Source organism: Hypomesus nipponensis, chromosome 12 (genome assembly GCF_054491055.1).
Source record: "Hypomesus nipponensis isolate SF chromosome 12, ASM5449105v1, whole genome shotgun sequence".
NCBI lineage: Eukaryota > Metazoa > Chordata > Actinopteri > Osmeriformes > Osmeridae > Hypomesus > Hypomesus nipponensis.
The window spans coordinates 1,672,622-1,678,621 of record NC_140372.1 but is presented as its reverse complement, the minus strand read 5'-3'; the positions used below and the strand labels follow the sequence as shown (position 1 = coordinate 1,678,621).

Below are 6,000 nucleotides of genomic sequence, written 5' to 3'. Positions count from 1 at the left end.
TCCCTGTCCTACAGTCTGTAGCGCCATGCAGTCTGCAGGGGGCACAGATGGATTTATTTCAGACCTCCAGGGGAGCCATTTGTGACATAACTGCCATTCCTTGTGGCTACACGCACACACACACACACGCACACACACACACAGACACACACACACCCACACGCAGACACACCCACACCAACGAACACTGGCTCCTGTGATGTCATATTGTACTATGGCAGCACTGGACCAGTTCCTCCAGCCCTCTTTTTCAATTTGATTACTGCCTTTTATAAACATTTCATCCAAGCCCTTCTCACCCTGTGTTCAACAGCCTCTACTTTGGTCCCTTGTTTACATTTGACTCATTTAACAGACTCTTTTATCCTAAGCAACATACAAATGGTATGTATTGAGAATAGCCTCACTGAGGCAAAGAGCAAATTGCTACAAGCTGAATGTAAGTGAATAGATAACCCGACACAAGGCTACAGTTTACCCTTGTTCATTACTGTCATAATGCACGTGTCTAAAAGTAACCCTGGAACAGTAGGTTGGGATTACAGTCAGATGAAGAAACACCTGCTTGACCCCTGCCCGCCTGAGAGCTTCCTAAGGGATCAAGAGTTACTTGGCAAAGCTATGCCCGGATATAAATAATTGAAATGTATTATTATTTTTAAATAAAAAGAGTGAGGATCAAGAATCAGTCTGCCACTGAGAGGCAAACCCTCCAGAGCACATTTCACATCAAGTGGAGGAGGATTTGAGGAACTATTTTGGGAAATAAGAGAAGAGTGAGATCATCTGCGAGAGCGAGCAGGAACACTGAATGTGGACTGAAGCTCCTGACCCCGGTGGTCAAGTCTACCAGCTGCTTATCCAGTCCGTCTACACACTCTCCTGTCTAGAAGTGAACTTCTCCATACAACTACTCTCATCCCGTCTCCATCCAGACCCACAGAAACTCGTAAGAAATCAAAAGTTGTAGAAGTTATCGAAAGATAAAATCTTTACCAAATAAGGAGATGCTGAAAACAAATTGTGGCAGAAGCTGACTCTATCACATTAAGTATACACACAACCAGCATGGCAAACAACAGCACAGAACAGGAAGTGGGTCTACAGCATTCCCAAGAAGCGGCCTCTGATTTGCGGAGGCTGGATAAGTCACACTGGCCTTTCTCAACCTGGGTTGACACCTCCTCTAATCTCCTGAAGCCTTTATGGGTCTGTCACATGCGCTTCTGTGAAGCACACCTTTTGTTGAGTGAACATATCATTGATCACTTCAACTGAGATCTAGGGATGGGTATCATAGAATTTTTATCGATATCAATACCATTTTCGAGACTGCTTAACAATTCTAGTCTTTATCGATACGATACCACTACCGATACTTTTCTATTTCTTAAGTAAAACAGATAGAACAAGGGGAAGGTGTTGCTCTCAGGAGGAGGCTGGCTCAAAGGAGCATATATAGGCACAATGGATCCTGACTGGCTAAATCTGTCCACTACAGATGTACTACAAACAACCTGGATGAGTAATTAGACTGTGATTGGTTGGTTGACGACAAGTGATTTTGTCAAGTTCATCGACTTAATGAAAAGTTGAACACGTTTCAACAAAAGGCACCTGATATAGCTAAATGACCAGCTAACCAAACCCAAACTTTCCTTATCTTATCCCTATTTTCTTCTGTCTCTGTTTTTGTTTAAGACGGTGCTTCCCACAGAGCCATGCTCGCGGTGACTGTTTTGAATGATCAGCAGTGAGGGGGAAGCTAGTCTTTACTCACACACTGTGCTCGTAAATAATTTTTGCAGTTCGCTCACACATCAAATTTTAGGGGCATATGCGAGTGAAATAGTTGCACTGCTGAGCCCTGAATTGGCTTATTATTGTCAACGACGGAGACTCGCTACGAAGTTGGGGTGCGCTCACCAGAGGATTGTCCTGCAAAGGCAGCTGGAGTTTGCACCGTTGCTACTCGGAGACAGTCGAATACTGCATTTTATCTTTATCTGATGCACAATGTTGAGGTGCTTGTTCATTGCAGTTGTTTTCCCCCCTTTACAAGAAATTACTTTAGAACATATATTGCACTTTGCTTCTTTGCTTCTTTTGCTTTGCGTCTTTATCTTTGGCTTTAATAAAATGTACCCAAGCCTTTGACCGATTCGTGCGTTCTGCCATCGTAGCAAGCAACACAATGATAAATGAAGCAAAGTAGCGCGTGAGGCATTTAAATTCTTCTTTGTTTAGTTTAAAGGCGGTTGGCAGGCCATTCAATTGAATTTAGTCATTTTATTAGTCAAACGTTGTATGTTTGTGTACCAGTGATTTGATTTAAATAACATTACTTACTTCTCGAGACATGAGTCAACGTTACATTATAGCCTATTACTTGGTCTCGATAGCGGTATCGATAAGCTTGGATCTTATTGATATTCGGGTTTTGAGAAATTTGGAACCGGGTCCTTACAGAACCGGTTCTCAATACCCATCCCTATTGAGAACACAACCAGTCACTGAACAAGCGGTCAGGGCTGTTTTTAAAATGGACGCCTCAGATCTAACCAGCGTGGTGAAGCTCCTCTCACAGAGTCCTCTAACCAGAAGTCTGTTTGTGTCAGCCTCTTGGTGGACAACACCTCTGCCACCATCCTGTCCTTGGGATGTCATCAGCATCCGCCTGGCTCTCTGTCGGTCTATCAGCATCCCCCCAGCCCTGCGCCCCGTGCCCTGCGCCCCAGCCCTGCGCCCCGTGCCCCGCGCCCCCACCCTGCGCCCCAGCCCTGCGCCTGGCTCTCTGTCGGTCTATCTGGTATTTGGACAGGAGACACAAAGCCACTGAAGTCTATATTATATCAAACTACCGTTTGACAACTGTCAAGCACAGAATGAGTAAGTGAAAACATGTAAGTGACAGAGAACGGTGAGAGAGAGAGAGAGAGAGAGACAGACAGAGAGAGAGAGAGAGAGAGAGAGAGAGAGAGAGAGAGAGAGAGAGAGAGAGAGAGAGAGAAAGACAGAGAGAGACACACAGACAGAGAGAGACACACAGACAGAGAGAGACAGACAGACAGAGAGAGACAGACAGAGATAGAGAGACGGAGATACAGACATGGAGAGATACAGGCAGAGACAAACCCAAGACCCACACCTCCAGGCTGGGTGTCTAGGTGTGGGTGCTGACTGTCACGATGTCATTCATTACACTGCTGCCAGCATGCTACCAGCCTCAGGGCGGGAATGCTGGCTTTCTGGCCCTGCATAGCTGGGGGATAGCACAGGAGCTGGGGGGAGGGGGGGGGGATAGCACAGGAGCTGGGGGGGGGGGGGGGGGCTGGGGGATAGCACAGGAGCTGGGGGGGGGGGGGGGCTGGGGGATAGCACAGGAGCTGGGGGGGGGGGGCTGGTGGGTATGATGAGAGAGGGGGCTGTGTGTGTGTGTGGGGGGGGGGGGCTAATGGCCGGGGGTGATGTGAGGGGGAGGGGGGCGCTACAGCAGCAAGGCTCCATCCAGAGCAAACACCGATACAAGCTTCAACTCTGTTACTCCGCTCTGAACAGAAGCTCTGAACAGGGATCTGAACAGACCCTCTTACCAGGGGATCTGAACAGGGGCTCTGAACAGGGGATCTGAACAGGGATCTGAACAGACCCTCTTACCAGGGGATCTGAACAGGGGCTCTGAACAGGGGCTCTGAACAGGGGCTCTGAACAGGGGATCTGAACAGGGGCTCTGAACAGGGGCTCTGAACAGAGGATCTGAACAGGGGCTCCACATGCCTCGTTTTAGGTCAGAGAAAATCCTGGAGCTCCATGTAAGGCAGAAGTGGTTTTTGGGCCACAGAGAGAGAGAGAGGGGGGGGGGGGATGCAGAGAGAGAGAGTGAGGGAGGGACAGAGAGGGAGTGAGGGAGGGAGAGAAACAGGGAGGGAGAGAGAGAAAAAAAGACTAATTCCATTTTGCATTTCTCAGAGTTGAACTGCAAACCTATCCCCCCCTGACTATTGAAAACAGCCACCGACGACCAGCTAACTGACCTCAGAATAGTTTACCATCCCCGATGCTCATGACCTATAAATCTGAGAAGTTTGTGGTTGTTCTGAGCTTATATTGCCTATTGTGTCTAATAAATCAATTTTAATTTGGAATCAACCAGAAACAGGCCAGACCTGTCAAGTAATCAATCAACCATAAATATTTGCAACAGTCCACACAGCTAAAAAGCCAGTTTACTGTCGCCTACTGTTTATGGTTTAACCAGGGAGGGTGAAACAGCACCACGCTTCTATCTACACTGGGAACACTACCCTCGGTGGTACCCTTAGTGTGTCCAGTGATTTAAGTGCCTGGATAGTTCCTTCCATTAAATGCCGGCATGAGTGGACTGTCATCACAACAAACATTCAACAGACACAGGGCCTAAAGAGAGCTGATGTTACATCTTCAGTCAGGTGACACCATCCACATTCTTTTACCTTCTATCTCTCTCTCTCTGTGTCTCTCTCTCTCTGTGTCTCTCTCTCTCTGTGTCTCTCTCTCTGTGTCTCTCTCTCTGTGTCTCTCTCTCTCTCTCTGTGTCTCTCTCTCTCTCTGTGTCTCTCTCTCTCTGTGTCTCTCTCTCTCTCTCTCTCTCTCTTTCTGTGTCTCTCTCTATCTGTGTCTCTCTCTCTGTGTCTCTCTCTCTCTCTGTGTCTCTCTCTCTCTCTGTGTGTCTCTCTCTCTGTGTGTCTCTCTCTGTCTTTCTACCTCCCTCTTTCCCTATCTCTCCCCCCCCCTCTCTCTCTCTCTGTCTTTCTGTTTCTCTCTCTCTGTCTTTCTACCTCCCTCTCTCCCTATCTCCCCCCCCCCCCCATCTCTCTCCCTCCCCTCTCTCTCCCCCACACTCATACTCCATCTATGTTAATATCCTCTTGTTGACTTCATCGGTTCCTCCACCCCTCACTTTGCTTTTATAAACTTTGGAGAGTGTTCTGACAGGCTTCCCAGCACTATCGTCCTTGCTGCGCTGGTGCGCTTCTCTCTCCCGTTTAGTCTGACCTCCGTCTCCAACGCCTCACCTTCTACGTCAGGTAGGAAACCTTAGACCACGAGTAATCTACAGTAAGCAAAAATTCAAGACTATCTTGAATCTTCTACATTTTGAGATCATCTTTCTTTTTGTTAAGTAGACAGATGGCTCTACTGTTGCTTCTGTTTATCCTTTTATTCTCAGAAATAGTTGGACTGAAATCTATATTATTATTTATAGCCAAAACTAAGCAGGTGGAGCAGGTTTTAAACCAATGTGATGACTGGTTTGTGGGCTACTAGTCTGGAGATGAGATCTGTTGTCAGCGATGACCCATATGAAACAAAAATAAAGGCTACACATTTAAAATTAAACTAGTCCATTCCAAAACAAACATAATTCCTGACCGAAACCTTGCAATATGACCTACTTTCATGAAACCAACCATAAAATATGGCATTAGTACATTTTTGGTAAGTCTAGTTGTATAAGTGGACACTTACAGGGTAAAAAATCTTGAGTGAGATAAAATAATTTAGTATTTTTCTCATATATGGACTGTCAAGCAGTAGGGCATGTATCTAGTCTGTATAAACACCATCATTGATGTGTTGAGATTTGTCTCCTAACTGGTCATGTAGCGCTATCTTTGTCCCAGTTAGGGCATTTACTAAACCAACGTTACTGTTAAATAATACTAAGATCATCGTTTGTTGTCAGGTTGAATGTCACAATAAACTTTAAGCTATGTCATGTACTGTAGCCTAATGTTGTTCACCAGTCTGTACTGTACTCTCAATGAACGTGTTTACACGGTGACTCAACCGAGCGCTGAGGGGAAACGACAACAAGGGCAGTTGACTCCCGCTACGGGATTAGTCCGATCTGGTAAAACTCAGAAGGCAGGCCCCTAATGAACTCTGCTGCGCGGCTTTTTATTAGGTGGCTGAAGTCACATCTTAGTGTTGACAGGAGGCGCTTACCATCGGTTCTGG

General features: G+C 46.5%; 1 protein-coding gene across 1 annotated transcript in view; it reads left to right on the top strand.

The window, feature by feature from the left end:
* The first annotated feature begins 4,956 nt into the window (after positions 1-4,956).
* Positions 4,957-6,000, top strand: part of pln2 (phospholamban 2) — a 2,779-nt gene continuing 1,735 nt past the window's right edge. The window contains exon 1 of the mRNA XM_084667412.1: positions 4,957-5,066. The gene's annotated coding sequence lies outside the window, so the exon portion shown is untranslated. The remainder of the gene's footprint in view (positions 5,067-6,000) is intronic.